At 40.5% G+C, this 16,235-nt stretch overlaps 1 non-coding gene across 1 annotated transcript; it reads right to left on the bottom strand.

The window, feature by feature from the left end:
* Positions 1 to 3,877: 3,877 nt before the first annotated feature.
* Positions 3,878 to 3,984, bottom strand: LOC127115951 (small nucleolar RNA R71). Its single transcript, XR_007800948.1, has one exon. It is a non-coding gene; the product is annotated as a small nucleolar RNA R71 (small nucleolar RNA).
* Between the last annotated feature and the right edge of the window lie 12,251 nt (positions 3,985 to 16,235).

Genomic DNA, 16,235 nt, shown 5'->3' with positions numbered 1-16,235 from the left:
CATATAAGAAAAAATCAAAAGAACCGTGTTTGGGATGTAATTAGAACAAGATAAAAATAATTTAAAAGCATATATTATTTCCCTTTTTAGATAAAAGATTTGATAGTTGATTGGAACGGTTGGTAAATAACTCCTGCACTTCTCAAGATGGTCAAAGTAGGTTCTTTCAGCTAGCCTTTTAGAGAAATAGAGTAGTCTAGTATTGAGAGACATGTTTGAAGGTAATGAATGTATTACTCTCCAATTTCCATTAGTGCGCAGTATCCAAAACTGATTTCACTTTAACCAAAATTCTTTATAAAAGCAGAGTTTTGATATAAGCAGGATCATATTCCATTCAAACCTAACACACTTTTTCAGAAACAATGAGTGATTCTCCCAAAAATTCCAAAGAGGGCACTCCAAGTGAGGTTAACAAGACTGTTACTAAGGATGCTCCAAGATAGCTGAACTGTCAAACCAAAAAGTCTGAAGATTCAAAAACAAGGCCAGATTCATCAATAAGAGCATTGAAGGTGAGTAAATCATATTTGGTCAAGAAGAATAAGAGACGACTTCGGAAAACCATGGATCCTCCTTTTAACTATGGTTCAGATGCTGATGAATTTCCCTTTGACTGGTCAAAATTCCTCCACTGCCGTGTTCATTTTCCAAAGAAATTTGGAGAAGATTTAGGTGATGTAAAATGTTTTGATCCATGATGAAGTCAATCTTTGCACCTCTCCCTTTTTTAATAATAAAAATTCCCTTTTCTTTTCGTCTTGCCTCTATCACTATTTATCACTTGTGTCTATATCTTTTGATCCACCAAGAAAAGTATGTTTTAAGTCGTTTTCTAACCCTTTCAAATCAATATTGAGTTGTGAGCAAAAGTAAATTTAATCAAGAATATAAGTCACACAATTGTAAGAGACATCATTAAAAGAAAAAAAATAGAATTTAATTTTATCCAGACACAATGATTCCCAAAGATAACACAGTCGTTTTTGTTAAGATAAGAGTTTTTATGAAAGATTTCATATTTCTTAGCTTAATCTAAACATGGCCGGTTAGATCTATTAATATAACTCAAGGATCAGAAGACAAAAAAATTTAGATAAATTATGACATAGTGAACTGACTAGTTCAGAGTCATATTATAGAGAGTCATAATTAAAGTTAAAGGAAAAGATACACTTAGATAAAAATATAATTTAATGGCAATTGGGAGATATATTCAGTATTCACAACATGTATATCATTAATAATAAGTTATTATCCAAAAGCAAATAAACCAAGTGTCAGAAAGGACCTTTCAGATTCATGACACATAAGTGAGCAGATGTCAAACATTAAATGACCCGCTTATATGCTATCAGAGACAATAGATCAGATTCTAAGTGTTCGAGGTTGAGTTGCTCAGAAGCTATTATTCATCAAAAGCTTGTTCATAGCTTCTGACCATAGTAGCTTTTGATCATCATCAGACTCTGATTCTCCATTTTAGAAGAAAGCACTAATCCTTAAAAAAATACATGTTCAGATTATTTTTTATAAACTCAAATCTTTCAATAGTAAGAGGCTTGGTAAATATATCAGCCCATTCATGATTTGTATCAATGAACTGTATATCTATCATACCTTTCTGAACATAGTCTCTTATAAAATGATGTTTTATTTCTATGTGCTTGGTTCTAGAATGTTGAATAGTATTATTTTCAAACAAATAGCAACAGTATTATTGATCACACTGAATTACACCGTGTTTTTGACTCGGATTTCACATGTTTCTTAGGACTTTATTATCATTTTGTTTGTATTATGCTCTCTTTTATCTTGTTTTCAGATATTTAACACTTTCGGACTCTTTTGGAAGAAACAAAGCAAAAAGACCTAAAATTAGGGTTTTTTGGCGAAATTACACACATGGCGTTGCACATGGCGGCCGCTATAGGAGAAGCCATGAGTCACCAGCCCTCAACTAGGAGGTAACCGTCACATTCCCATGATCTTCCCATTTACACACATGGCGGGCGCCATGAAGGGATGGTGGGCGCCACCTTTGGTAATCACGTTCCCACTAAGGAGAAGTTGGAGGGCATCATGGTCTTTGCAAGCTGCTGAAATCCTCTATAAATAGTTCGTTCCATTTCATTTTCTAATGATCCAACTTAGTTTTACAACACTAAGCATATATTTATCATTTGTAATAGCGGTAATCCGTCACATCGAGGGGTTATCGAACCTTAGTGAGATTGAGTTGGGTCACTTCGAGTTGCTGTCGTCTTTAGCTTCAGGAGTCGGAGGTTTATTTTTGTACCAGAATCGAAGCCTCCGTTTGGAGCAGGTTCTTATTTATCGCTTTTACTTTATTTATTTCCCGCATCGCTTTTATTTTATTTACTTTCTGTCTACGCCTTATTTTTTTATTTTCCGCACTCGCTTTACTTTATTTATTTTTCGCACTCGCTTTACTTTATTTATTTTCCGCACTCGCTTTACTTTATTTATTTTCCGCACTCTCTTTACTTTATTTATTTTCCGCACTTTACTCGCTCTCCACGCGTCACATTTTAAAACAAACTTTTCATCATGATTAATACCGTCGTGTTCGTTTGTGTTACCATGTCTGACTAAATCTTTTAAAGGTTAGAATGTAAGGATCGCGGTTAAAGTAATGTTTCAAATATTGAATCTGTAGAAATACTTTAAAGGCTGTTTTGATTTTTAACTTGAGTTTTCTAAAACAAACTTGGTTAGTTTTAATTATTCGAGGAGTGCGAAAGCACCCTGGCTTAGTAACTAGGAATATTTATCACTTTAAGGAAAAACTATTTTTGAAACTGTTTTCGGACGCATTAATAGATTTAAAATCAGGAAACTCCTTAGGTAAACTTTCCAAATCAATATCACTTTTCAACTAAGTTTACGAGTCTCATTTCTTAAAAATAAGTTTACTACTTTAGCGTTATGCGCACCTTTTATAAGTGACAATAAAATGCTTTAATTTAAGGGTAAACTCGATTCTGAATACGTGAAAGTGGTAGTTCCTGTTAGATGGATTCTTTTCAAGAGTAGAAAATATTGCCTCATAAGTAGTTTTATTTAGACAATCGAAACATCACTTAACTGACGTGAAATACATTCAACCTGTCTTTACCTGCATTTATTATTTACCGTTATTTTGAAAACCCAATATCTCTTTTATACCACCTTAGATAAACACTGTAACAATAGTAATCGATAGATTGACGATTCGTCTTTGTGGAATCGATATTCTTTTATATTACTTTGACGTAATTCGTGCACTTGCGAAACATGCGATCAAGTTTTTGGCGCCGTTGCCGGGGACCAACTTCGTCAAATTTCGTACCCTGTTGTTACACCGTCTAGACTAAGGCATTATTATCCGGTAAATATGAAGAACCCGTAGTACCAGAAATTTAGTAGATCCTTTAGCGGAACCCGAACGTTATACTCGTACACGCCTCTTACTCATTCGAATTAAGAAAGCTATGGCCGAGAATCGCGATAGGAGACCTCTTAAGGAATTTTCCCAACCCTCTGACGAGGAACCTAGATCGAGTATAGTAAACCCCCTTATTCCTGCTAACAATTTCGAACTAAAACCGTCTTTGTTGCAATTAGTGCAACAGAACCAATATGCGGGTCTCGCTACTGAGAACCCGAATCAACATTTAAAAGTTTTTATCCAACTAGCCAACACCTTTAAATCTAACGGCGCTTCACCCGATGCGATCCATTTAAGATTATTTCCTTTCTCCCTCTGGGATAGAGCACGTTCATGGATAGATTCACTTCCAGCTAATTCAATAACTACTTGGGAAGAACTTAGGAGAGTATTCCTTGCTAGATATTTCCCCCTAGTAAGACTGTTGTTCTTCGAAACCAAATAACTAGATTTGCTCAAAACCAAGGAGAATCGCTTTTTGAAGCTTGGGAGAGATATAAAGAGCTATTAAGAGTCTGACCACACCATGGCCTAGAACAATGGTTAATCGTTCATACCTTCTACAATGGACTCCATTATAACACCAAGATAAGCATCGACGCTGCCGCAGGTGGCGCGCTGATGAACAATACTTATCCAGAAGCTTATGACCTAATTGAGGATATGGCCCAAAACCATTACCAATGGGGAACTGAACGAGCATCAATAGAGAAAAAGGAGACCCAAGGTGGAATACATGAGGTAAGCTCTCTAGACGTGATGTAGGCGAAAATGGACGCTTTAACCCTTAAGATAGAACATATGTCTACAAACACTCACACCGCAACAGTAGTCCATACAGAGTGCAAACTCTGTGGATCTAAAGGACACGAATCAGTGGAGTGTAACCTTTTAAACGACCTGAACACCGACCAAGTGAATTACGTCCAAGGGAACCCATTTTCAAACACTTACAACCCTGGATGGAAAAATCATCCGAATTTTTCCTATAAAAACCATAACCCTATCTAAACTTATGCACCTCAAAGACTGCAAGGTTATCAAGCCCAAACACCAAACTAACCTATGCAAGTTGTGCCCCTGAAGTCTAACCCGGAGAAGATCATGGAGAGCTTTATATCGGGCCAAACTCAGCAAAATAAAGAATTCCTAAACCAGAACATTCACGTAAACGAACTGATAACACAATTAGGAACCAAGGTTGATCAAATAATCACTCACAACAAGATGCTTGAAACCCAGATCTCACAGGTAGCACAAAATCAAGCCCCACAAACTACACCTGGAGGCCAATTTCCTGGACAACCTCAACCAAACCCTCGAGGGTAAGCTAACGTTATCTCGTTACGAAGTGGGACCGCTTACAAAGGGCCTAAGAACCCAGCAATGAGCGAGTCCAAAACTTCTAAAGAAAACATGCCTACCAACCAAGAAGAGGAACCGGAGGAATCCGAGAAACAAACCAACCAAGAAGGTGAAGCCAAGCATAAAACTTACTGTCGCATCCTGCGAAAAATCAACCGGCGAGCTAAAAATAAAACACAAACAGAGCCGCCACTGCGCGTTATTTATCCCAAGATAGGGAAAGGAAACGCTCAGAGAAACCTGGAAAGGAAATGGTCTTGCGACCAAAGAGAAAGGGTAAGGGAGTCGGTTACGCAAGGGGAAGGTATTAGCACCCCTCACGTCCGTCGTACTCGACGGGATCCACGTTCTAGAATAAAGAAAAGGTTGCTAAACATCACACACACACACGGGGAACGCAGGTGGGGTTAGGAGGAACGAGCTCGATAAGGTATCGCACCTTATGCCTACATATCTTGTCTGGAACAAGAATCAGAGCCACTGTAGTTCGGCTTACGCACGCCAAACAACACAAAACAATCAAACAAACAAAGGTGGCAAACATGGAGCCCGACAACCACTTGATGGAATTACGTCGGCATCCGAACCAAAACACACACACAAGGGCAAACGTGGAGCCCGACAGCCAATCCTGGACTTACATCGGCATCCGAGCCAAAACACAATCAGATAACAAGTAAACACACGCAAAAAAGAAAAAGGTTGCCCGGAGTGGTCTCGCACGACCACCTGCCTACATACCTCGTCTGGAACGAGGATCAGGGCGATGTAGTTCCCCTGAAAGGGAAAAAGATAACATGCAAACTAGTAGGGAGTCTGGAACTCGAGCCTACAAGTCATCAAGCAAGCCAGAAGAGACGCCGAGACGTCAGAGGAAATGGCACACACAGACTAACAGGGAGTCGGGAACTCGAGCCTGATAGCTGCCAAACAAAACACACGCAAAAAAGAAAAACGGTGCCCGGAGTGGTCTCGCACGACCACCTGCCTACATACCTCGTCTGGAACGAGGATCAGGGCGATGTAGTTCCCCTGAAAGGGACTGAATTGCTAACCAGAAACCGGGGAAAGACACACTACTAGGGAGCTGGACTCGAGCCTAGTGTTGTCATGCATCGTTACCCTAAGTTCGGTTTTCTATCCTACTTGCATAAGCAAACTATTCCTATCCAGGAAAGAAGCCAGCACACAAGCATACAAAATAATTCAAGCATACATCAAATGAGAACAATCATCTCAAACAGATATCCACATAGCACGCGCTATAACCACACAAGGGGGCTCAATCAATAGGTTTGACTGCCGAAGCAAGTCGTCTGTACGGGCTGGGTTTGCTCTTAACCTTGCCATTACGAGGCTAAGGTGAAGCAGATGAAAGGATGAAGTGAGGATCAGACCTCACAGCTCTTATCCCTAACCAGGGAGAGCTTCTGACAAATAAGCATGGGTCCAGAATGGGGGAACCCTTCTATACTCAGAGACTCTGACACAATGTGCACTGCACAGGATCTTGGGCTTGGATCTCAATGCTACAACCATGTAATGGGAGCAAGGAGAAGACTCAACTGAATAGTGGGGGATAGATTGCTTATCCCTACCTTCCACCAATTGCCTTATTTAAAGGACTTTCACCTGCTTGGCACGAAATTAAACAATCACAATCATTGCCTCTTAAGGAGGACTTCAGACATTTATTTGCCCGGCCCGGTAACAGCCGGGTCTCCAGACTACATGAAGTTAGAAAGTTATACCTCTATGCAAGTTGCTTAAGCAAAGCAAAGCAAAAGTTCACAAGGAACTGAGCAACTAAAGGTACCTGGAAACAATCAAACACAGTTAGTACTCAGGCAGACAAACCATAAACAGCAAGTTCAATCAATCAGTCTATACAACTCAATACACAACACAAGGCAAGCTCAAAGCTCAATCCCAAACTTCACAACCTACAAAACAATGTTATGTTAGTATACAAACATCAACAACATCAATTGCATTTAACTTGATTCATTCTCCATGTGCATTATGCTTTTGATCCTGAAAAATCAAGCAAATATTAGCAACAAGACCACTAGGCTAAGCCTAGGGTCCAAAGGCAAGAAAAATTCCTAAACAGAAAGGTATCTCTAACCAAACTCAAGCCAAAGTCAAACAAGAGCAAACACCATTAGTCTCATGTTTACATCATTCATTATATTCATGTTATGCACAAAATAAGGCAAACTAGTTCAAATGAAGCACCAAGCATACAAACAGAACTATTGCATCCAATTCCATATCAAAACAATTCTAAAAATTCTCAAATAATTTACACCTAAACAGGGGATATTCAAGGTCTACCATGTCAAATTTGAGCTCAATTGGGCAAATGGAACCATGTCAATGAAAATCAACAAAAACAGACACAATTATATGCTCCAAATCACAACATCAACACATGCCTCCACTTCAAAAATTCATAACTCAATGAAGACAAAAAAGAAATGGATGAGACCAAAACAGGGATGTCCTATCATGTGTCTATTACCAGCATGCCAAATTTCATGATTATCCAATACCATATGAGCATTTCTCAATCAATCTACCAACCTATGTCAAACAAGCTTGCACAATTGACCAACAGAAATGAAAAATCACAATCAAATTGAAAATGCAATATAAAATTCCACAAAAATTCATACAGCATCTTAACATGTAAATCAACACTCATGTAAAATTTCATCTCATTTCAACAAGCATAGGTCAATCAATTAAATCCAGCAAATTGGCACAATGAGGTGTGACACACATTGTCACACCTATGTTCAAAAATTCATAACTCCATGGCCAGGTATCAAAAATTCATGAAATTTACATATAAATGAACATCAATGAGTCAAGAATCATCACAAAAATTTTCAAGAATTTATTTGCAAGCATGTGCATTTCACAATTAAAATGGTAAAGTGTATCAAAATGTCATACATGTGAAACAAACCTAGGTCAAATGATATTTTTACCATGCACAACTTTGACCAATAGGTCAAAAAAATCCTACACTCATCAACAAAGTCAAAGAAAAAATTCTCATATTTTTCTGATTTTTCTACAATTTTCTATGAATTATTTAAGGTGCTAATGATTAATTAAAATAAAAATGAAATTCACAATGGCATATTGGTAATTAACGATGGCGGGAGCGGGAAACAGAGTATTTGAATTTTCAAATGGTTTTGAAGATCTAGCAAGCATTCTTCATCGTTTTCACTGAACAATTTTCCAGAAACTCCAAAATTCGAAGAACAACAAATCATCATGGAAATTGGCAAATGGATAGTCATTCGAACCGTCTAAGCATCTACAATCCAAATATGAACCTCATTTCAACCAATTCTTCCTATATTCTATGGATCGAGCATGTTAGGGTTTGGACACAAAAATTCAAATCGCGATTTCTTAAGCTACAGTTAATCATTTTCTAAACCACAAGCAGCATTAGAACCTACGTGAAAAGAACTTCCAAACGCATATGAACAATTAACAAATCGTGAGATTCGAAATTCTTCAAACCTGGAAATGGCAGTGCAATGTTGATGCTCTTTACGCGCTTTCTTCACAAACAGATGTTGTATAATGATGAGGAAGATGAACAGAAGCCTTTGCCTAGCTTGATCTTGCTCCAGTCATGAGGATTTGCAATTTGCCATGGAAGTCTTCACTTGCAACAGTCGCGATTGGCCAAGTTTTTGAGGCTCTTGAGCACAAACAGATGGAGGAGAAGATGATATGAGTTGAATGCAAAAGGAATTTCGAGATTTGGTTCAAGATTGATGAAGTTTTATGAGATTGAAGGTGTTGGTGTTCTTGAAGAATTGAGAGAATTTGATGAGTTCTTGATCCAATTTTGGGAAATGTGAAATTCTGTTATGTTTAGAAGATGATTAAGCTTTTATATGCTGCTCTTAATCCATGATTAATCACCTTGTTAACCAAACTGGCATTGTCAGTGAAAATGGTTATTTGCAAAAAGGGGCAAAAATGGAATTTCACTATGCCAGCTCAATGACACCTGTTGACAGCTCATGCAAACTCTAAATATCATGTGTAATCCATTGCCACTTGCCTCACTCTCATTGGATGCTTATTTCTCAATTTCACTATGTGGTAGCAAAATGTCCAATTTTGCATTTTCACTTTTCAAACCAAATCCCAAACCATGAGGCCTATGCATGAAATGATGATTCCAACACATTCCAAATGCCATTTAGGAGGTGTAGCAAAAAGTCCCATCTCAAAATTCCAATTATTTTGACAGTTGGACAATTTTGCCCCTGATCCAATTTAACAGTCCAGTTGAAAAGTGACTTTTTGCCTTGGCCACTTTTGGGGAAATCCAATTATGCACCATGAAAGTACATGTCAAATGGAGTTTGTGCATATAAAGAACTTGCAATTTGGACAAAGTATGTGGAACTTATGACCTCCTGATTACGGGTCATTTTTGAAATTCACTGAGCCCTAATTTCCAAACCATACATTGGATTTTCAAGTTCTTGGACTTTTTGGAAATGTGAGAACAAGATCTACAACTTTCATGTTGAACAATTTTTCATTTGAAGCTTCCTTGGACACGTGGCTTTGAGGTCAAAAACTTTCCATTTTTGGAAACTTCAATTACAAGTCACTTTCTATTTCTGGCAGTTTTTGTCCTGACTTGATTTTCTTCATTCTTAAGCTTTGAGATGTCATTCAACACTTGTTCCAACATGAATTAAGTGTATCCAACTCATTTCCACCTCCAAATCTATCAGATCATGTACAGTTGACCACAGTTGACTTTTCATCTGATAGATGAATCTGGCAATGCATAGATCAATCTGAGCTCCAATCTTCAACTGAAATGGCTCAAGGGTGAAACCCTAGCCTCAATAATCACAAAATAATCATAAAATGAACCCCATAATCATCACAGACTCCATCTCCTGATCAAGCCCTGACTGGCCCAATGCAACTGATTAGGGTTGACCAGTGGTCAAAACCCTAATCTCAAGGAATCTTCTTCAATCTCTTGATGACATCCAACCATGATGATGATGATGTATCACTTCAATCAAGATGAAGACCAATATCCTTGGAGAATCATAAAACCCTAATTCACAGCCCAATCCTCAGATGGCCCATGATCAGTCAATAAACCCTAGGCTTGCACTTAGACTTCTCCATCTTCTGATCAAGACTTGAGAAGATGGCTTGCACAATGTAACCACATGATATGCAATATGCAATGCCTAATGACCTAAAAATGTATGCAATATGATAATGCTAGTCCCAAGAGAGGAGGGCAAATTTTGAGGTGTTACAGCTGCCCCTATTCAATCCACTGTGAACCTGTCGATACGAAATAGCCTCGGCTTTCGGATGACCAGGATGAAGAGTGATTGAATACCAAGAACAGACGAACAATTTGCACTCTGATGGGATGATAATTAACAACGCCTGTCAGCATCGGCGAAGAAACAAGCTCGAAAAAAAACGTCGACCTGGATACCAAAATAAATGGTAACGCAGGGATAACCATGGCCTGAACACCACTCATCCGCTCGGGATTATTATTCCTTTCTTTTTTCATGCTTTTCTTGAACCCCGAAATTTCTGCTGATTTCTTTTTCTTTTCTTGAACCCCGAAATTTTCTCCGCTCTTTTTCATTTTCTTGAACCCCGAAATTTTCTCTGCGCAAACGACCCTCAGATCTCTGCATTTGAACCCCATTCTCCTGTTTGCCAAAATAAATGGACCCCATTCTCCGATTTGGACCCCAGTCGCCTGACGATAACCCGCGATCGCCAATATGAACCCCGTTCTCCAGAAAATGCCGCAACATCTCCCTTTCTCCATTTGAACCCCATCTCCAGAAAATGTCTCCACATTTCCTTTTCTCCATTTGAACCCCGTTCTCCAATCTCTCGTGATAATTCCGCTGGCAACGCCGGAAATAACACCAAACACCACTCTGAGGGCGACATATCAGAGGGTACACCTTCACAAAAGGAAGGTAACATGTGTATCTCTTCCTCAGAAGACACCCGTAACGACCTCCACTGGCATCCGCCAAAGTCTAAGGTGACACATGAACAGAAGATAATCCTGCGGACCTCCTCCTGGATATAATCTTCAACTCCAATCTTCATTTGAACCCCAGAAAATACCTCAGTATCTCCTTTTCTCCATTTGAACCCCGGAATCGCGCTGATCGCGTAACGTCTTCTGATATCATTTCCATCTCTGTCCGACGGAAACATTTCCTCCAATATCGCACTACTGGGGAACACTGCTGATCTGACGTCATGGTACCACACTCCTCAGAGTAACACTTTCAACCAGACACTGACTGATGACTGGGAGAAAATTCGACGTTTACTGGACATCGAACAATGATGTTGACAGGACATCGAACAATGATGTTGACAGGACATCGAACAATGATGTTGACAGGACATCGAACAATGATGTTGACAGGACATCGAACAATGATGTTGACAGGACATCAAACAATGATGTTGACAGGACATCAAACAATGATGTTGACAGGACATCGAACAATGATGTTTACAGGACACCGAACAATGATGTTGACAGGACATCGAACAATGATGTTTACAGGACATCAAACAATGATGTTGACAGGACATCAAACAATGATGTTGACAGGACATCAAACAATGACCGACAGGACATCAAACAAGGATGTTGACAGGACATCAAACAATGACCGACAGGACATCAAACAAGGATGTTGACAGGACATCAAACAATGACCGACAGGACATCAAACAATGATGTTGACAGGACATCAAACAAGGATGTTGACAGGACATCAAACAATGATGTTGACAGGACATCAAACAAGGATGTTGACAGGACATCGAACAATGATGTTGACAGGACATCAAACAATGATGTTGACGGGACATCAAACAAGGATGTTGACAGGACATCGAACAATGATGTTGACAGGACATCAAACAATGATGTTGACGGGACATCAAACAATGACCGACCAGACATTAAACAATGACTGGGAAATAACTCGACGTTTACTGGACATCGAATGATGATGTTTACTGACACCAAAGAAAGCTCGACCAGACACTTACTGATGACTGGGAAATACTGTTGTTCCAAACTCACAATGCTGAACTCCTCGGAGTATCGTCTTTATTGTCCGGCAAAACCAATCCTCAAGCGGTAACCACAGCTCGAATCGCGCTGATCGCGTAACATTCTCCAATCTTCATTCCCATCTCGGCCCGACGGAAAAGCTTCCTCCAGTATCGCACTACTGGGGTACATCTCTGATCCAATCATGAGGCTAAACTCTTCGGAGTAACACCTTCACTGTCTGACACAACCACCTCTCAAACGGTAACCACGGCTTGAGACTAGCTCTATGCTTGCAACAATGATGCATGATTGATATTTTCTGCGTAATGCTCCATAATTATGGAAATGCTACGCGATTTATTATTTTTTCTATGCAATATGCTATGCTTATTTACATGATGAATGCATAAAAAATATCCCCCTCAAGGGACTCTTCTGAGGAGCACGAGACACTCTGCTGAGGAACTCGTCACTGCTCCGACTCCACCCTGCTGGGGAATAACACTGCTGCTGGGAAATAGGCAACCCTTGCTGGGGAATAACCATCCTGACCCTGCTAGGGAAGACGCGTACTACTCCGCTGGGGACAGCCCATGCAATCCATAGGTAGAATCATCTCAGCTGGGGACGCAGATATCCGTCCACTACGGGAACTTGTTCAATCCACTGGTAGGATGAACACTGCTGGAGATATATATCATTGAAACCCGCTCCACTCGGGGAATAGCTGGAGATATATTTCTTTGAACCCGCTCCACTCGGGGAATAGCAACCTTCTGGCCTGGCTGCTGAGGAAACACCATTGTAAACCTGCCGGAGATAACCACCATGACTCGGCTGGAGAAATCCACAGACCCTGGATCTGCTGGGGATTTGGCTCCCTATAACTCTGCTTGGGGACCTAGCTGGGAAATGAGAATAGTTGGTACAGAACACCCATCGACTCATCGAACCACGGTATCTACCTCCCAATCTCGTATCATCTTTCCACTTTTGAGAATTCCCAGACTCGTCTGGACCTTTTCTGCTCCATCATCTTATATTCCAAGTCGCTCCGCGCTCGACGAGAGACGTACTCCTGGGATTTATACAGAAATTCCAATTTTCCGACTTTGAAGAGTCTTCTTGGTTAATTTCAAAGGTCGTCGGACGTCTCGTCGTCTCTCCGTCCTTTCTTCATGCCCTCGTTCCTGATCGGACTCTGCGGGGAATTTCTACAAACTTTCAAATCTTCCGACTTTGAAGAGTCTTCTTGATTACCATCCAGGATCGTCGTACGCCTCAACGTCTTCTCTTCCTTTCATATCCATTCGTCCCTGGTCGGACTCTCTGGGGATCTATTACAAAGCTTCCACATCACAACCTGCAAGTGAGTGAAAATATCCAACAGTTCTTGCAAAACAGACCGTTAGATAAAACCGTGCCCCAGGCGTGGGTCACTCAACCTTCCAAATAAGATCTCCAGTTTCAATCTTATAAGCATGCATTGGAAGGGACCTGTATGTCTTAAAATGCAAAATTCTTTATCAAAATATCTGGATGTTTTTGCAATCAAAGCGGTAATGAAAAACAAAACAAAATTATTTGACTGAATATGCATTTTATTGATTGGAAAGTGTGGCTCAAATGAGCAATACAAAAGGAAGCAATTCCTGAAAAGAGGTAATTGCGCACAAAAGGAAAAATCTATCCTAATGGCAATGTGAAACCCGTGATCTCATCGAGTTCCAACTCAGTTACACCCCATATGTCCTCAGACTCTCCATGTTTTCTGCCTTCTGAACAAGACGATTCAAATCGATCCCCACCGGGTATTATCCATGATGCTTTAACCAAAGCGCAAACGATCATGCAAGACGCAGTTGTTCGTTTTAATCCCTCTTTTGCCTGAACCGCCCTTTCGGGTTTTCAGTCCACCGGGATACCCTTTTTTGCCCAAGTCGCCTTTTCAGGTTTTCGACTTGCCGGGTGTACATTTTCTCATTTTATCCCTAATTTTTGCCCGAACCTTTTTCTGTTTTTGGTTCGCCGGGATGCCCATTTTTGCCTGGACTATTTTGTTCTTTTCGTCCAGCGGGTCTCTTTACACGAAGTATTTTTTAACTGCGTCCGCATTCACATGGGATGGAAAATCTTCACCATCCATGGTCGTTAGCAACAAGGCTCCGCCAGAGAAAACCTTCTTGACCACGAATGGACCTTCATAATTCGGTGTCCATTTGCCCCTTCGATCGTTTTGAGGAGGAAGGATCCTTTTCAGCACCATATCACCTACGTGATATACCCGAGGTCGTACCTTTCTGTCAAAAGCACGCTTCCTCCTTTGCTGGTATAACTACCCATGACAGATGGCTGTCAGCCTCTTTTCCTCAATCAGGCTCAACTCTTCGTACCGGGTCCTTACCCATTCAGCCTCTTGCAATTTCACGTCCATCAGGACTCTCAAAGAGGGAATCTGAACCTCAACAGGTAACACGACTTCCATCCCATATACCAATGAGAAAGGAGTTGCCCCAGTAGATGTGCGTACCGACGTTCTATATCCATGCAACGCAAACGGCGACATCTCATGCCAGTCTTTGTAGGTTACCACCATTTCCTGCACAATCGCACCGTCGGTGCCTTCAAATGTTATCCGGGTAACAAAAGTTTATTCACCTTAACCTCCCCATCAGACATCAGAATCCGTTCGGATTTAGGGTCAGGCCCCTCCTCCGGGATCGGTTACTCTCAATCTTTCGATTAGAGCACCTCGAGATGTCCTCATCAGGGAACTCAAACGTCCTCGGTTGATAATCCTCAATGGGTTGCAGAGAGATGTAATCAGACAATACACCCCTTGATTGCTTTCTGAGAGCATCACAAATCAGTCAACATTCTTTTGCTCTTCTCGCCACCCGTCCGGTCGATGCTGGCTTCTCAAACCCATACTTGATCGGATCCATCTCGGAAATCCACAAAGTAGTATGAACCAGCATAAACTGTCTCAGTCGGCGAGCAACCTATGCCAAAGTACATCAAGTTTTCTCGAACAGTGAATGTATTGTTTCACAGTCGATAAACTTTTTGCTAAGGTAAATTGCATGCTCTTTTCGACAAGACTCGTCATGCTGACCCAATACACCTCATAGACCCCTCGAAGGCCGTCAAGTACAGATTGACAATTGCTCTTTCCACAGGAGGTATCAGAATCAGAGGTTCCTGCAACTTTTCTTTTATTCTTTGCCCCTTGGCAATCATTATTTCACCTGACCGTTTGATCTCTTTTTCTTGAATGGGTTCCCACATGGCTGTTATATGAGATGTGAACCATGACAGTAGTTCAATCTTTCTATGAAACCACGAAACTCTCTTTTTATCCTCGGTTCAGACTTCTTTTTTTTTATTTTTTTTATTTTTTTTTTGGCAGGATGAACCTCGATTCCTCCCTTACAATGAACCCCAACATCTTACCGGACCGCACTCTGATAGTGCACTTATCTGAATTCAACCTCCGTTTGAATTATCTCCACCAGATGCCCCACTCCTGTTTGGGACTTTGCTATCATGTCATAGCATAGCATTCAATTTCATGATGAATCATATCATGAAACAAAGTCACCATGGCTCTCTGATAAGTAGCACCGGCGTTCTGCTTCTCCAGAGGACAGTCTTCTCTCCATGGTAGTCTGTGCATAATGACATTGGTATCCGACCCTGGCCTATCCTGACACGACCAGGTGAAGGTATCCACATGCTCCTTCAACAGGACTACCATTCTACTTTCGACTTGCCTCCGAAGCGGCTCCCAATTTTCATTTCCTTTCCGACCTCGGCGGTGCTGGGAATAACAATCTCAACCTGCTTCACGTGCGGCTGAATCACCTTCTCCTCTTGTTTAAACAACCTGGCTAATTCCAGCAGATCACAATCTTCTTCGCCTCCTTCTTCGGCACGATTGCTCGAATTATCGAAGTCATATGAGGTGTAACCAAACCGTTATCAACGAGATCCGGAGAATATTTTTGAATTTGGGACGAGACAAATCAAAAAGAAAAATGAAAACAAACATTGCCATTTTTATTTGTTTTGAAACTGCAAAAATAAATGAAAAACAGGGAACACCGCTTTTGACTGAAAAACATCCATTTATTAATGATGCAGAAAATGCAAATTTAAACATGAGGTGACCCTTACAATGAACCATTACGTGTCGGGCAACACATATGGCTTTCATGCAGATAAAATCAAAGCGGAAATCATTACTCTTCCGGATGAGTGACAGTGATGATCTTGTTAAGC

Source organism: Lathyrus oleraceus, chromosome 1 (genome assembly GCF_024323335.1).
Source record: "Lathyrus oleraceus cultivar Zhongwan6 chromosome 1, CAAS_Psat_ZW6_1.0, whole genome shotgun sequence".
NCBI classification, from domain to species: Eukaryota; Viridiplantae; Streptophyta; class Magnoliopsida; order Fabales; family Fabaceae; genus Lathyrus; species Lathyrus oleraceus.
This window is presented reverse-complemented; position numbering and strand designations above follow the sequence as displayed.